The sequence below is a fragment of the Cibotium barometz genome, chromosome 8, assembly GCF_041138505.1.
Source record: "Cibotium barometz isolate CiBa-2024 chromosome 8, ASM4113850v1, whole genome shotgun sequence".
NCBI classification, from domain to species: domain Eukaryota; kingdom Viridiplantae; phylum Streptophyta; class Polypodiopsida; order Cyatheales; family Cibotiaceae; genus Cibotium; species Cibotium barometz.
Window position 1 is genome coordinate 29,444,410 of NC_141053.1, and position 18,825 is coordinate 29,463,234.

Here is an 18,825-nt window from a genome sequence, read left to right on the forward strand (position 1 = left end):
AAGAACCCACTGATCAGCATATGCTTAGGTGGCGGTGGGCGCTCAAGTCCAGGTTGGTTACTACTTTACCGTGGTTGATCTTTGGTTTCCCCTCTCCCAGTGTCTCTTGCCCCAACAAACGCCAATGCTGACAATTGGCAATTCTTATTACTACTTCTATTACATACTAATTACTACTTCTATTACATACTAACCATGGACAACCACCAACCCTCAACCAGAGGAGAGAAAAAGGAAATCTTGGATTTTAAAAAAATAAGAGCTTTTATTGACCCTTTGTATTCCAATTGACCCTTTGTATTATGGCTTCCATTCTTGCGTTCCGCTTTTTAATGTCTTTTACATACCGTAGCAACGCGCAGGTTGAGTACTAGTTACATATTATTGAGAGACATAATTTTTGCAACGTGGCAAGCTGGAAAGTGAATGCGGACGCGGACACGATTGCTTGCGTTGCGTTGCTAAAATCGTGGACATAGGTGGGATGGCGTTCTTACCTTCTCCGCACCAGACTCCCCTTCTGTGCAAGTGCACTTTTGATTTCTGCTGCCCCAAGCTCTCTCCGCCATTTTGTATGGGAGGGTTAATAGAAGGGCTGCTGCTGCAGACGAAAGGATAGATGCTGCCAGGTTCGAGTTGCTGGGTAAAAAAAATTCTGCCCGAAGATGAGTTTGTCCCCCAAATGCACTATTGCCAAAGCAAGCACACAACACAACCTCCCTCCGCACCTCCATTGTTAGGGTTTTGGATTTGTAGCTCTCTGGCCTGCTCTCCTCCTCATTGGTCCATGGCATTCTAGGTATCTTACAAACAAGCCTAGATAGAGTTGTTGTGGCTAGGTCAACGCTATTGTTTCTGTAAGAATTTGTTTTGCTTTCTTTCGATTCGTCATCTTTCAGAAGAGTGGGAACCTTAAGTGGTGGCAAGGGGAAGCTATGGCTGTGGCAAAGAAAGCTATGGTTTTGATCTCCTCTTGATCAACCTTCCAAGAAGGAAATTGGACTGCTTGAAAGTTGTTGTAATGTGGAACAAAGCAGCTTGGAACGCTTGGAGAGAATCGGATCAAGACTCCATAGCTGAGAAGTCGGCCACGGCAAGCTCTTCTCTCGCTCTTGGAAACCATCTTGGTGCAAAATGGCAGAGGCATCCCAGTGTCTGGTTAGGGGAGATCGATGATTAGCCTACAGCCTTCATGGCAGAGAAACGAAATAAGCAAGTCGGTGTATTTGCACCTTCTCAGACCAATAATTTCAAATTAGGGGACAACACTTCCAATTTGGAAGGGGATGAAACCCTAGAATTTGCTACAACAAACAGCATCAAACCAGGTAAAGCCCGGACCTTGGTTCATCTAAACAATGGCTATGTGTGACAGAGAGAGAGAGAGAGAGAGAGAGAGAGCTTCTATGTGTGGGAGAGTGAGGAGAGAGAGCTTCTATGTGTGGGAGAGTGAGGAGAGAGAGAGGGAGTGTGCATGCGTGTGTGCACGTCTGTGTGTGTGTGTGTGTGTGTGTGTGTGTGTGTGTGTGAGAGAGAGAGAGAGAGGGTGTGTGTGTGTGAGAGAGAGAGAGAGGGGGTGTGTGTGTGTGAGTGTGTGTGTGTGTGTGTGTGTGTGTGTGTGTGTGTGTGTGTGTGAGAGAGAGAGAGAGAGAGGGTGTGTACATGTGTGTGTGTGTGTGTGTGAGAGAGAGAGAGAGAGAGTTTCAACATTTGAGAGAGAGAGTCTGCGCATGAGAGAGAGAGGGAGAGGATCATGTGCATGTGTGTGTGTGTGTGTGTGTGTGTGTGTGTGTGTGTGAGAGAGAGAGAGAGAGAGAGAGAGAGAGAGAGAGAGAGAGATAGGGGCAGACCTAGGAGTGAGAGAGAGTGAAAGAGAGAGAGAGAGATGGCTATAGAGAGGGAACCGGTTCTTTTCTCGAACCTTGGTCGCCACAGCAATGCGCGGGTGCAATACTAGTATCTATGGATCTTTGTCAAACTTATCTCATGGTTTTTTGTCATTAATTAAAATTTTTGTCATACCTATATTTCAAGCCTCATATTGATACCCATATTCACTCTACTACACATCATTAATTAATCAAGCCCTATCAAGTTTATTAATTAATAAATACCTTAGTTTATTCTAAGGTATTTTGCACCTCAGCCTAGACTCTCTCTGTCTCTGTCTCCGTCCATCCCTCCACTCTCTCTCTCCATCCGTCTCTCTTTCCCTCCCTCCCTCCCTCTCTTCCTCCATCGATCTCCCCCCCCCCCTCCCTCTCTTCCTCCATCGATCTCCCTCCCTCCCTCCCTCCCTCTCTCCGTCCATCCAATCGATCTCTCTCTCTCTCTCTCTCTCTCTCTCTCTCTCTCTCTCTCTCTCTCTCTCTCTCTCTCTCTCTCTCTCTCTCTCTCTCTCTCTCTCTCTCTCTCTCTCTCTCTCTCTCTCTCTCTCGTGCCACAGTGTGTAGATTAATAATAAAACAATTTACCCTCTCTCCCTCCATCGATCGATCATCGTCCCTCCTTCCCTCCCTCTCTCCCTCTCTCTCTCACGTTGCAGCGTGCAGATTAACAATTTAAAAAAATATTATTAAAAATTTATCATCTTCAACTTGAAGCCGCTCGAACCTTCTACCTCCCTCTAGATCAATAATTTTAAAAAATATTATTAAGGTCCCATTTGAACCTTAGAGCTTCAAATGGTACCTTAATAAAACCAAATCACCTAAGCTTCTCCTCCCCTTGTCTAATTAATTAATGTGAAAGAGAATTTGGTACCCATATTTAATGGATATTTAATGGGTACCCATATTTAATGGCTTTTTGCCATCAATTAATTTTTTTAGTAGTTGTCTAACTTTTTAAAACCTTACAAACCTAAGGTTTTTAAACCATAATTGAATCATACCTAAGGTTTTTAAACTTTAATCTAAGGCTTTTAGACCTTAAGGCTTTTTTAAAAAATTACAATCATGATTAAAACAATTTCACAACCTTGTTTTTTTTACATCATTAAAAAAACTTGATTTTTTTTTAGCTTGAGAGAACAATCCTTTACTTTTATGATATAAAGTCGATTATACGTAATATACCAAAGGATATCATAACCATAGAATGTTTACATGGCCAAAAAATATAACAAAAATGAATTTATGAGAATTACATCATACTCAAGGATATATAGAACATATCACATCATTACATGTTTGTATGGTCAAAAATATCATAAAAAAGTATTTTTGAGAATTGCATCATATTTAAGGATAAATAGAACACATCACATAAAAACAACATTTTTATGTTTACATTTAGATGAGAGAAGCACAAAATATTGGCCACGTTAATAATAGGATTGTTCTTCCACACGGATGTGTATTTGTCAAAGAAGTCATTTGTTTGATCTTCCTCATAATCATTATCCAAACAAATAGGATAGTTATAGCTCCTGAGCATGTCAACTTCATTTTCTTCTTCACTCAAGACAGCATTGTCATCTCTGAAGTACCTAAAACCAACATTTTACAAAAAGAAAATATCATTAATGTCTGAGCATTGAGTAATATATGACTTTCCAAATTGTTGCAGCTCTTTCCTTGTCCATCATATTCCCTATCTTGGGAATAATCCAAATTGCCAAGTTGGCAATTTGGATCATGCATAACAAGGTCGGATTCAAGGCTCACAGCCTATTTGGTATGTAGTTGTCCATATACACATATGCACAACTAAACAAACTCACATGTAATAGGAAAATTTTATTTTTCAAATCACCTTGCCCATGTAGTGTGCTCATGACCCTTTGTGATCTCTTCGGCAATGGCATTATGATAAAAGAACCTAAAGTGCATGGCTTATGAAAATCTCTCCTGCAATCTCCTAACATCCCTTCATAAGTATGTAAGCAAACTTGTTTAAGACCCTTACAATGATAATCCCCCTCGGTGCAACTTACACACGTCCCATGCCAATGTACTTCTTAAAATGAGTTTAGCTATGTTTAACAAAGAGGGAGCAATCAACCTCACAATCATTTAAAAATTCACATAACTCGTCCAACCCTTTTTTGAGTTAAAAAAACCATTAATACACTTAACACGCATGAATTCCTACAGTGGCTCCTAAGAAACAATATCCATGTCGGCATTGCCAACACCATGTCCATTAGGTGGAATAATGGTGTGAGGGAAGCAATACTAGACCAATGTTTGTAATACTGGGAAGAGGGAAACCAGTGCATAATACTGGTGGCAAGAGAATGAGGAGCCATACACACACACAGATGCCCAGCCACCACAACACACACATAATCATCGAGATTGCAGCAAATGGACAAAGACAAACGCATAAACACATACAAACAAAGGCTAGCTCTAGTTAATTCCTCAAGCTAGACACCCACACTTAGTCCACGAAGAGATATGCTTTGGTGTGCAATTTGCCACCGAACCCATACAAGTATAGAGTGTTCATTGCTAATGCCTAGGTAGCAACAATATAGTGCTAATTGCCCCAATGCTCGAGGAAAACCATGACATAGCTCATTATTGGTACCAAGATCAAGTAGGGTGGACTCTGCCACCATGACAGATGCTCCCCATGCCAAGGCAACCATTAGCCTTGCCAACCCCAATAGCTTCTTCTCAACTCCACTACCTGCCTCTACCAAAACTCCTTATCAAGTATGGATCACCTGAGCTGCCACATCCATCTCCAACATTACCACCTCAATTGGTTCCTTTGAGAACTATACTAGTATAATAGTAACTCGGTGACTCTTTTTGCAGAGATAGAGTCTTATGAAGAGGAGAGCTATGAACAACAAGATCCATACTAGCAATAGCACTATGACCCCTATGGGTATCCTAAACAGGATCCAACTCTAGATTATGCCTCCTTGTGTGAAGCTATGCTATGGTGTAGCAAAGAGCAAGGAACTTTAACAATATGGCACATAGGCCACCGATGCAATGCCTTTGATGCAAGGGCCCACATCGATTGTAGAGTGTCCTCACAAGCCCGAGTACTCAAAGCACTCCAAATCTTATCCCAAATCCCAATGTCATTGGGCATAAGTTACAAGTGCAGATTCAACCATGCATATAAGGATTCAACCATGCATATAAGGATTGTCCCAACAGAGTGACAATCGCCCTAATGATAGAAGCATAAGTTACAAGTGCAGATTCAACCATGCATATAAGGATTGTCCCAAACAGAGTGACAATCGCCCTAATGGTAGAAGCATCAGTAACTACTTCGACGAGCCTTACTCGCTAAGGGAACATCCAAGGCTGCCAATAAGCAAAAAGCTCAAACTTTAACCTTAAAGTATGCAGCAAAAGAGCCTGAGGTGAAATCCCCAAAGGTTGTAGTAGCCCCTAAAAGGCTAATGAACTAGAAACAACGGTTCAAAAGAACAAGACCTTGAAGAGCACGTGTAAATGTAACACACGATTAGTTATCAACAACAAGGACAATGACGTCATGACTATCGAGGAGGTTCAATTAGGAGCTTTGGGCTTCCTCCCTTAAAGAGATAGTGAGCGATCTCTCGCTTAAACCAATTCTTCATGAAGAGAAGAAAGCCATTGATTATGCAAACCTTTCGAAGAAACTCGAGCACCCACACCCCACGTTGTTAGAGAAAGAGTGCAGACTGAATTCAAGCATATTCTTGAGCAAATGGTCGATTATGAAGAACCACTAAATCCAACAGAGCGTAACCATGATCTGACTCCATAGTAGGTTGAATTAGAGCCTATTCTTGAGTAAGTAGTCAAGTACAAACCACTGAACCCACCTATAAGGAAGGTGCAAGATGAAGTAGAGCCTATTCATGAGCAAGTGGTTGAGTACAAACCACTAAACCAGCCTGAGAATGTACCCCCAACCCGACTCCTAAGCTAACCATATTATCTATGAGGGAGCCTCAGAGAAAATCAAAGGCCTTGGCTAAACTTGTGACCATCTCAACCAAGCGAAGAAAGAGTCAGTTCCAAAACCAAATCAACCAGGCCTTGGCTAGAGATGCAGTGAGGAAGGACTCAGTAGGGGGTGAAATTTGACCTTACATAGGTCATTATAGTCACCATAACATCTTCTCTAAGGTGATTTGTAACTTCATATTATCCCTTTCAAAGACACCACCTCTCCTAGGGAAGGGTCAGTGCACATCCCTTACACATTAGCAAGTCCAAGCCCACCTCCGAGTGAGTGTAAAATTCTTAGGGAAGTATTAGTGCACATCCCTAACATTGGTGGCAGGTCTAATCCGCCTCCAAGTGAGTACAAATATCACCCATGTGAGGAGAAACTTAATAGACTAGATGAATGTAGTTGAAATTAAATAGGAGGAGCCATGCCACATTGAGAACTCTCCTTCCATACCTAAAAGCAAAGCGTGTTACTCATAAGCCTCATGGTTAATCTTGTTGATGACCGGAACACGAGTACACCATTGGGCATCCTTCATGATGTGCAAATTAAGACCTTCAGACTAAGCTTCCACCTTTCATTCGTGGTGATGGGGATTTTTAAAGAAGAGGGTTGTACTAAACCTTGAAAATTGACCTGAAAACAAGGACTCACCCATGGGTTGAGGCATTCTCACAAATGAGTCTAATATAAATGTTTGAACCACTTTGGTCAACATGTGTAAATGTTGACAAATTGTTGTATAGTGAAGATGAGAACCAGGATAATGAGCCTCTTATACAGCTTGGTAACTCTGAGGATTAGATTCATGTCTTATAAACCATGGACACACACAAGCTAAGAATACAAGGTTTACAAGACTAGATAGGACAGAGATAACCTGGAAAATCCCTTTTGGAAAGCTAATAATGACTTTGAACTAGGAGTGGCTAGTGATTTATCTAGTGAGGACTCCTCGGTGAAGGATTGCCGACAATCACCTACCCAAGAAGGAGAAAATTGCCTAGAAATCCTAAGAAGTATCTCCTCTTGGATCTATGTTGAGGCTATGATTCACATGAAACCTTCTCCAGATAATGGTAAGCTAACCTAAATAAGATCGCCCTTTAGGCCCAAACAGTGAGGCGGTGATTCACATGATTCACATAAATAAGATCACCCCTTTAGGCTAAGATAGTGTGTTCTTGATTGACATGATACCTTCTCCAAATAGTGGGAAGTTGACCTAAATAAGATCACCCTCTAGGCTAAAATAGTGGCCTCATGATCACATGATACCTTCTCCAAACAGTGGGAAGCTGACCTAAATAAGATCAACATTTAGGCTAAGACAATGGCCGATAAAGTGGACGAGGAGCCCATGAGCTTTGAGCAAGCCAAGCTCTATTGAGCCAGATAGAGGCAAGCTCAATAATGTTAAGGTTGCAGCAGTAGAGAAGGAGGCCAAACTCAAAGAGCTTTCCAAGCCTCAAGAGGATCATATTGTGACTATCACTTATGTTAAAAGGTGTGGGTGCCTCTATGATTATTCTCATTTTTACACCGATTATGACTCTAGGTGTCCCCACTACAAAGTCATTGCCCTTAGAGTCTTGAATTAATGCCATGTTTACTTCAAGTGGGCTTCATCCACGAAGCTCCTCTTCTTCCCATTGAGATTCTCTTTTAAATTCAAGCACTTACTTCTTTTCCTCTTTCTTCTTGTGGACTTTGAACAACATATCTTCAGTTAAAGGGTTATAGTAGCACTTCAACATACTAATATCCCTCCACCCCCACAATTTCCCAATGTTTTGCCTCTCATCGATCCCTATGGTTTCAATTCAGTGACACCATATGATGTCAATCTAATGACTCTAAAGGGTCTAAGTCCTTTTTATTTTAACTTGCATTTACTATTTTGCACACTATACAAAAGGACCATGTCTCCTTTGTTAATTTCCGTATCTTTGTCCTTGTCTTTCAGATTGTGGTCAAAACTTACTTGCACCTTAGCTTCTCCAACAATCATTTCACGAATAGCTCTAAGTATTGTTTCATAAGGCCTATTATTCTCTCTGAGAGAGAAGCCACATTAATAACAATTTGGAGACTAGACAAAACATAATCTATTATCATTATTGCTTCTAGCTCATAAGCTAAATGAAAGGAGTGTTATTTATATAGTAACATTATAAGCCATTCATATTATAGACATGATCTTATGCTCCTACTCACTTCTTAGCTTTGACTATTTTGGCACATAATTTTGCCCTTTGCTCTGCTTGACCATTGGCTAAAGAGTAATATGCCCATGAATAATAATGAATTACTAAGAATTCTACAAAGTAAGAACTTCGCCACCTAATTCAAAGACTGAAAACCTTTATTTCTAACTAGTTTAAGCAGCCACCCAAACCAAACAATGCTATTCTTATATAAAAATTTTGCAGTAACCCTTGTATCAACGTTATGTATAGCTTTGGCTAAACCTACCTAGTCATATAATCCATGACAACAATGATTTACCAAGCCTAAGTTTCTTTTGCTATAGGAGGTTGATTCCCTATTTTTAACTGATTGTTGGATGATGATTGGAGTTAAAGCAATTCTACCCTTTTCATAATATTTAGAAAATCTTTGGCACTTATCCCACCCTTCACAAACTTGTCCCAATCACCAAATAAAGTTGGCCACCATAATCCAGGTTGCATAACTTTTTGTGGAGTGGTTTATGTAGTGTAATATCTAGCAGCTACACCTCTATGTGCTTTCTTTAGAATGGAAAGGATTTTATCCTATTGTGTACATCTTCCGAAAATGCCATCTTTTCCTCTTTTATACATGTGCCTCCCCACTATTAATTGATAAGGAGAAACTTTCCTAATAAGTCGTCTAGCAATGTCTTTTATTGATAGTTTCGTAATTAATGAAAACTTTCTTAATAAGTTGTCTACTATAACATTGTCTTTATTGATTGAAACATCCGATGAAAAATAGCTCGCTAAATGGTGAGCAACTTATGCAACTCAAGGTGAACCATGAAAGTGTCAAGGATCTCATTGTCCACAAGTGGTGTGGCTCTCCATTAGTCACGCATGATAAATGATCAACATAAACATGTTGTGATTCTTTTTAAACCACCAACCTAAAATCAAACTCTATAAGGATTAACAACAACGACTATGTAATACTTCTGGTTGTATAGAGTTTCTTCATGATATAATATAATAAAGCTTGATGATCCACGAAGAACACAAACTTGTTAGCCAAGATGCAATACTAAAATTTTTTTATAGCATAAACCATGGCTAGTCCTTCTCTTTCTGTTGTGTGGCATAATAAATATCTGCATCACTTAATTATAGACATTGAATCGCAAACTAGCAAAAGTTGATAGGAAAATCCATCTTGTCTTCCCCAAGTCACATTGAATTGTAAAGCTTGAGACATCACGAGGACATGAAAAAAATCATATCTATCATGGTGCACCGTGCTTCTAAAATTGATATGTTACCTACACATGTTTGAGTTTGCTATAATCTTGTTGAGATTCTTTTGCCCACTCAAACAAAAGCAATATTTTATATAAGGGTCATGCGAGATCAACATAGAAGATTATAAATCTTTGATAGTAACATAACTTATATAAGGGTCATGCGAGGTCGGCATAGACGATTATAAATCTTTGATACTCACATACATGTCCCATGAAGCAATGAAACACCTTTATAGTTTATTGGCATAGACGATTATAAATCTTTGATACTCACATACATGTCCCATGAAGCAATGAAACACCTTTATAGTTTATTGGCATTCGTAATTCCAAGACAAGTTTGACCTTACTTTCATCAATGGAAATTCCATTCTTGAACATAATATCATCAAGAAGTACTCCATGTTTAATCCAAAATTAACATTTCAATGGGTTGAGAGAAATACGGTTGAGAGAAATATGGTGTAAGTAATAACATTTTAGGACTTTTTTCAAACATACTAAGTGTTCCATTTGGAATTCACACAAAGGTCATTAATGAATGTCTCATAGAAAATACTTCTTATAGGTTGTGGCCATTAGTAATTGTAGGTGTATTTGTGAGGCTAAATGTGTTCAAGTCAAGAGCTTACCTTAGCCTTTTCTAAAACAAGTGTCATTTGGTGCTTTTTTGTAGAGCTACAAATGTGATTTCCATGTGGGTGCACCGTTGTTAGTTGGAATGCTCCTTGTCCTATGGGGAGGAAGGTAGAGATTCATTTGCCTAGATGGAGCCGAGAAGGAGATAGTGTCACGTAGCCTATAAATAGCATGTGTGAGTCACCCTGTAGGCAGTGGAGCTCGATTGGACATGGAGTCCACACGCCAGAGCGCATGTAGCGAGTGTGTTTGGGGTTCAGAGGTGAGGCGCCTGGGTCAGAGGACCTTGGGCGGTCGAGCTAGTGTGGGCAGGCAAGCCACTAAATAAGCCGACAATGTGGACACATCCACATTCCTCTTTGGTTGGGTGGTGACTAGAGCTCAGAGCCTTCCTTGGCTATGGTGGTGGCTATGGTGATGTGACATTCGTATTAGAGCAGAGAATCGTTCCTTTCTCTCAGGTGGTCTCTCTCACAATTCCTTAAACGGGAACAAGCTTCCAAAAAGATAAGCCTTATCTTACCTTATCCTTGGTTGAATGGTTCCTTCTCTCTCTCTCTCTTGTTTTTCTCCTCTACAGGCTGTGTATGTGGGTTCTGAGAGGGGGAGATAAGGAGACTCATGCGTATAGGGGGAGATAAGGAGACTCATGCGTATAGGGGATGTGTACAAATCTGAGAACTCTTGTTTACCCTAGGACATGGGGTTGGTTGCGCATCCACTTCACTTGACGTAGCAGCACATGACAACCGCCGACTGAAACGCATCGCAGTCCCGCTCTCCCCCCCCCCCCCTCCCCCCCCGCCCCCCATATTGCAGGAATAGCAGACGTCTCGCCCTCCGCCATACCTCCACTCCACGCTTGGGGACGGTCGGGCGCACCACAAATGTGCGAGAAACAGCAGTCGGATCGCCAACAAGTGTCCGATATAAGTTTTTATTTTTTTTCCCATTTAAAAAAAATATTTGGGGGAGTTTCCCACTGTAAAAAACCTCTCACACGCTTTATACGTGTGTGTGGGGATGTGTGTGAACACATGATGACATAAGCCATAGCACACGTAGCCATGTGTAGGGTTTTGTGTCGTCATTGTAGCATAGATTTGCAAGTGTACGCACTTTATTTGTCATCAATTGTTCATGTGTACATAGTCACACACGACAGCGTCATGAAATCTGAGTGCTTTTACCTCTTGTGCATGCCTATGGGCATCCAAGAGGATCGGGGTCTTAATCTGGCACAGTTTGGAAATAGTTTACGAGCGTCAGAGCTATTGAAAAACTAATGACGTGGTTCAATGTGTTGACCATGAGTATTTGGCACCATACGAGGGAGCCTAATTTGACATTTTTGGCTCCAAGTGTGTGTAGTCACACATGGCATTATCTATAAGAAGGGTTCTCACATAGCCAAAAAAAGAATTTTGATTCATGGTTGTAGTTGCCATAAAATTGGTGCCATCGTACGAAGCTATGACTAAACAAATGTGTACATTTATGAAATGACTGTGCGAGAATGCACATGAGTCATTTTCTTGCTTCTACAATCTGGGTGGGGGTTGTAAAGATAAGCAAAGTTGTGGTGCTCATAGTAATGATGTTATTTTACTCATGTGGCTGTAGTGGTCTTATAAATTGTACCATATTTTAAACCACAAATAAGTATCTTGAGAGTATGATAACTACAATGTTTGTTTGTTGCTAAACAATCGAAGTGTATTATGCTTGGTCTATAGAGATGCAAGCACTTGTGCATGGTCTTAGATCTAGAGATCAATTATTCTAAGATTTGTAATAATTTTAGAGTGAGGTCCGTAGTGATCTTTTAATTCGGAGTTTACCGAAACTTGTATGTTCATGATGTTAATGGTTTAATTATTCAAGGTGGCTTGTAATAGAGTAAGGAGCTACTCTACCCACCTTTGGAGTATGTCATTGCTCCTTTCGTTTTCATAGGATGGGAGTGTCCCTAAGAGGTCTTACTCTAACAACTACCTTGTGTGGCTAGTCTTTAGACCTTTCCTTATTACTTCATATACTGGCTTGATTAGTAGTTTATGTAGTGGGCCATTGGGACGTTGTCGGATTATTCTCATAAATACTCTAGATTGAGTATCTGAGGCTATGAAACTTGATATAGTTCTTAAAATTATAGCCATGTTGAACTTTGGAGCAGACTGTGCATGGTTTATTGAGTGCAAACACTCATGGGTGCGTAGTCATCCAGATTTTGTTTCTCAAGGAGAGGAAAAGAGTCTGCTTGTGTGTCATGGAGCTTCATGCTCATTGGTACGGGACATTAAATGTTCATGAAGTTCATGGTGTTCTTGGTGGTATGGGACACCAAGGCCTATACGTATAGGTTGACCCTTTGATTGCTTGTACGCTTGTTCCATAGTGATCAGGTGTTTGGACAAGATTGAATTTGAGACTCACTTATAGCCTTTTGTTAGGAAGAAATCCAACAACAAAGTTTAGAGAAGCTCTATGTAGCAGAGCCATGATTAAATACTAGTGCTAAAACAGAGCGGTTTCTAGTTTGTGAGTGCTATAGAACTATTGGTGAGCAGGGAGACTAGTATTTTTGGATGGTTTCGATATGTGGGGGATGCCCTACAACATTCAGGGAGTGTAATCTCGCCTATATCCAACACTGGTGTTCATTTTTGAGCACATGTTTAAGTGCTACTGTATAAATTATGGAAGTATGGAATGACTTTCATAAATTAAAAAAGTAAATTCTTAGTTTGCTTGGGTTATTTAGTGCTGCAAAGTTCATGTCCTTGTAGAACCTACTAGTTGCAAGGCACTAGAAAATGAGTGGATCATTACCAGTATGTGATAGGGTTTCTACTTGGTTAAAGTGAGAAGTACTTCACTCCAAACAAGCATGGTTATTTATTGTCATTGGATAAAATATAGTTTTATAAACCATGACTGTGTTTTGGAAAGAATTCTAAGTTAAAGATCTTAGTAGCAGAGTATTCTAACATGTCTAGCGAGTTTAGGACTAAACATTGTGGTTCAAAAGTAAACTCAAGGTTTGAAGCTAATCCAGAGAGATTAGAGACAAACCACACTAGATTTGGCATTAGTTCGGAGCGATTACACAAATCTTGATCTTGCTAGTACGGAATGCCTAACAGTTAGCTTGATTGTTTTTTTATATTTTGGCATGGTATTATTGTATGCGCGTGCACTTTCCAACAATCATTGCCTTCCTTGTTATAGAAAGGTGTGTTGATCCAGAGTGATTAGTTGAGATTTACGAGAAGAAGAGTGAGCATTGATTTAGAGCGATCAGACTAATCTCTTGGGTTATGTACTGAGACGGAATGCTCAAGGGTGGACCTTTCATGCCTGCTTGTCCTTGTATCAAATGGGGGTGATAAAATATCAGAAGAAAGTGATAGATTCATTTAACCGATATAGTTGTTAACTTCTAACGAGCTCAAATTTTACGGAAAGTCACAAACCTTAGGTTCTTGTTATTCTAGATAAAGCCCTAACCTTGTTAATTTGGTGCTAAATCAAATTGGTAAGAGTGTTCAGTGTGTAGTTGAGTATGCATGAAATTGTTTTCATGCTATACTCAGGCATAGTAAATGGCCATGAGTTAGTACCACAAAGTTTTGAGCAACTTCTTTGGGGACTTTGCTATAGAAGAAACACACTCTAAACGTAATTTGCAACACAATAATGATGTGAGAAACCCTTAACCAAATACTAAGCCTCCTAAACCTACGCTCTAATACCATGTTAAAAATGTGGATCTAAGGAGGCTCAAAGCAAGTAATTAAGCCCATAATGAAGGATTGAGAAAATGCTAATATGAGATTAAGATAAAGACTAATCAATGACACAATGATTAAGGCATAGACTCCATGATCTCATTGCAATAATCAAGTTCCATACACCTATATTTATAGTCTTGGAAAGGACTCCAATCCATGATTTTTGTGCACCCTAGTGCCAACCATGTGTTCATTAATGCTCACACTACATGTGCAACCTTGTGCTTGCCATGTGTCACCTTTTGACCATTGACTTCACCTTTTACAAGTGACCATACAAATCAACCTTTGATATTAGACTCTTAGTCTATTTCTTTGTCTAATGTGCATGCTTATTTTCTTGTTCAAGTGACTCACTCCCTATCTTTCTTGTGCTCCTTGGCACCACATATCTCAACATCACGCCGTTAGAGGCTACGTGACACTATCCCCCCCTTCTAAAGAGTTTTCATCCACAAAAACAAACTAGGGAAAGTTGTTGGTAAGCATATATAGCTCTTCTCACTTGAGACCTTTTCTAACCTATCCTTCCACTTAACAATTTCTCATTGGTACACAGTACATCTCGTGTTCCGGTCTAGGAATTCTCCTTGGTTCATGTTGAAGTGTGGTAACTCCATGGACTCAACTATAACTTTAAGATAAACTACGTTGTCTTGGTGATACATTGTTTTCACATGCCACTGACATACTAGGTGTACTCGAGAGCTCTCCGGCAACTCAAGTTTGTAGAGTACATTACCGACCATTTTTAGACTATGCTACCGACCATTTGTAGACTACGCTACCATGCTATGCTACTAACTTGTTGACTCTTCTCCTTGCATAGCTCTGTGGCCATAGGAGATCTAGACTAGAGTCCATAAAATAATGTAAATGCAACAAATCTAGTCATCATGAACAACAAAAATAGATTCCAAAGGTGAGAGGTACTCCTCTCCACTAGATTATTCATCTATGCATGAGTATATGCTCTAGAACCTTGTTGGGTTTTTCAGTTCAACCACCATCAACCTACCGATGGTTAACCTCACTCTTACTTAGAGTGATATTTAACCTTTGACGACTATCAAACTTTCTATCTCTACCCAATGCTATATCTGTAGGCAAGCCATATAGTTTGTAGAGATGTTTAATAAAGAGCCTAGTGAGCTTAGATGTTTCACATCTTTTTAGTTGGAAGAAAATTTGTCAACCTATTTACTCTTCCCTTCAAGAAGAGTTTTTGTCCACAAAAACGGTTCAAAAAGTTGTAAACAAAGATTTGGGTATAGACCTTATGGTCATCTACGCTTGTAAATTCCCTAAGTACTATGACAAGGAAAGCAAGACACACAAAACATATTTTCCTTAAGTACTACGGCCAAGGAAACATGCAACACTCATGTTTCATCTAGAACACCAAGCCATAGTTGCCACTTGTAACTATGAAAGATGTCAATAAAACACAAATTGCTACTAAGGCATCGAATAACATCATGCCTTTAGTATACGCCAAAAGTTTTGAAATCCTCAGGAACCTTATAAAATGAATGTGCTCTGATATTCAAGGAATTCCTTGGCATATTCTACGACATTAAAGATGTCTTCCTCTTGTGGTGGAAACCACATGGACTTCAATTCAATGAATTTGGCAACTGTTACAAGTCTTTAGCAAATTGTTCTATAATTTGGTAAAGTTCAATTGACCTTACACATATTTTAAGGAAAGCTACACTTTCCTCTCTCTAAAAGTTCTTGCGTTTTTCTGAGAACACTTTACACATCTTGCAATGAAGATGATTTCCACATAGACAACGTCTACTAGAAAATCAAGAGTTATGTGCACCAATGAGAGTAGCACTCCCAGCCCACGAGAAGATACATGCCTATCCACATGTTTACTCCTACAACCACTTTGGTTGCTTGGAAATACATATCTATATCTCTATAGCCAACTATGTCTCTACGAACATGTTTATCTATGGTCACATTTAAAAGCTAATAGTACCATCCATACACACCTCTACAAGTGTGGTCTCATTGGACATTTCTACTATGTGAAACAATATCGTAAACCATTTCAATTATGGGAAATGATTTACTATAAAGCAATAAATGAAAAAAAATTTATTGCTTACACAGTTTGTAGATACATATGCTACGATATGTGGATTAGGTATGCCTCCAACACACCTTACACTGATAAACAAACAAAATCAATCTCTATACTTTGAGACTACTTTGACATGAAAGCCATTAAAAACAAAAGTCTTTATGCATACACTCATGGGCCTCCACAATGAACATGTTTTGTCAATAGTAATTCTCTTTTATCAATGTCATAATGATTGGGATGATACCACCCAATGCCATGTTTTTCCAATGAACCATTAAAGCCATCACCAAATATGTTAAACAAAACCTTTGTAAAACCTCCACCAAAACCTTTGTAAAAAGCCGCAACCACATGAGTATGCGAGCAATCTCTAAACTCACCGAAATTTGTGACCAAGGAGGAGTACAACTCCCGAGTGTGTGGGTGTCCTGCCCCGGACAGAGTTCCAAAAGGATGTGTAAGCGACCAAATGAGCGCGCAAAAATTACCTCACTACCCAAGCTAGCATTGTAAAAGCCACCAAATGAGTAGGCCAAAAATCATTTGAAATGTTGTAACACTCGACGACCTGAGAGTAGCCAACGATGCACCCAGGGGGAGTGAAAAACAAACCACCTCCAAGTAACCTATGAGCTAGAGAGTGTCCAAGCCAAACAAGAGCCTCTGAGTCACCTAGCCAAGTTAGAATTGAAGGGGGGAAAATGTAAGCCTCACATCCAACCACCTTGAGTAGCCCAAAGATTTGGCACCAAGGGGGGGTGTTGAGATATGTGGTGCCAAGGAGCACAAGAAAGGTAGGGAGTGAGTCACTTGAACAAGAAAATAAGCATGCACATTAGACAAAAGAATAGACTAAGAGTCTAATATCAAAGATTGATTTGTATGGTCACTTGTAAAAGGTGAAGTCAATGGTCAAAAGGTGACACATGGAAAGCACAAGGTTGCACATGTAGTGTGAGCATTAATGAACACATAGTTGGCACTAGGGTGCATAAAAAGCATGGATTGGAGTCCTTCCCAAGACTATAAATATGGGTGTATGGAACTTGATTATTGCAATGAGATCTTGGAGTCCTTCCCAAGACTATAAATATGGAACTTGATTATTGCAATGAGATCATGGAGTCTATGCCTTAATCATTGTGTCATTGATTAGTCTTTATCTTAATCTCATATTAGCATTTTCTCAATCCTTCATTATCTTGCTTTGAGCCTCCTTAGATCCACATTTTTAACACGTGAGTCGCTCGTAGGTGGCGCTGCGGGTGGCAGAGCAAGTGGACATGGAGTCCACACATCAGAGCACATGTGGCAAGTGTGTTTGGGGTTCAGGGGTGAGGCACTCGGGTCGGAGGATCGTGGCAGCCAGGCTAGCATGGGCATGCATGCCACTATATAAGCCAAAAATGTGGAAACTTATCCACATCCCTCTATGGTTGGGTGGTGTCTAGAGCTCAGAGCCCTCCTTGGCTATGGAAGCGGCTATGGTGATGTGACAGTAGCCTTCGTAGTGGTTCTCTCTCATAAAAGGTAGGTGGAGAAGAAGCTGAGAGGAAGAAACTTAGAATCAAACCTATCTACCAAGCATCCATCAAGGAAGCAAGATTCATTAGAACACAAGCATGAGGGCAGGGAGAAGAAGGAGATCTCATAAAAGTATTTTATTATAAGGGAATGAATGTGTATTGCTTAATGTCAAAAATGACATATACAAATGACTAACTTGCACACTAGGCTAGACAAAACTTAAAAATGATCATGGGCCACTAGTTCTAGTCATAAGTAAACACGAAGTTAATGACTTTCCTATTTGTGACATTAAGCTCATGTAAGCCACTTGTAAAGTTCAAGGCCATCTTACAAGAATTGAGCATTTGTTGCATGCAGGTTACATGCAAGTAAAATGGCAAGGTTACATGCAGGTAAAATGGCAAGGTTACATGCAGGTTACATGCAAGTAAAATGGCAAAGCACCTTATGGTAGATCGGGTCGCCTAAAACCATGTTAATCTATGAAGTGGTTAACATACCCCCCTTCCTAATGTTAAGACCATGTCCCCCCATCACCAAGCTTTGGTGGTGTAAATATTGTCAATTCCAAAGAGTTATGGATGGTTGAAGGATATAGATGGTGAGACAAATCCACATGCTTTGGGTTGATCAGAGATAGGGTTTGGTGGTCAAGAAGCATGCCGAGCTTTTGTTTCCTTAAATTATTTTCTCAAATCTATGATGTAAAATTATTTTCTCAAATCTATGATGTAAAACTATTAAATATTGAGTAAAGTGAATGATTGACATTGCCTTATGATTTATTTGGGATTTGTTTAAACATTAGTGAGTGAATGGGTTGCATTGATTCTCCAAATCCTCCAATAAGTGAAATTAGATCCTTAGGAGTAGATCCTTAAAATAAACGAGACATAGGCATAAGCAACACTTTTAGGTCCTTGATATGAAATGTGATTAAATATAAAGATTCTTAGATAGAGAGACTCTTAAAGTATACATGAGTTTGTACCCCCAATTGATTTTTTCATTTGACATTTAAGTCCTAGGGGATGTAGCCATAAAAACACATATAAGATACGAGAATAACAAAAGGATTAGATTGACGATGACGATTTGTATTCATTGTCTTATATGTGCATGTAAAATGTAATAATTTTTGGGTGGGGATAGCCTCCCATATAAGGGATGGACACTAACCCCATGTGTGGGATAGTAATCCAATGGTGCTATTAACTTGTTGAGTGAAGGAAAGATGAGGAATTGAGGGGCTTTGACCCAACCCCCTTCCAGGTCCCCACTCGGTTAACCATGAGAACGTCTCATGACTCTCTTAGTCAAGCAAAGATGAGGAGTTGAGGGGCTTTGACCCCACCCCCTCCTCAGGT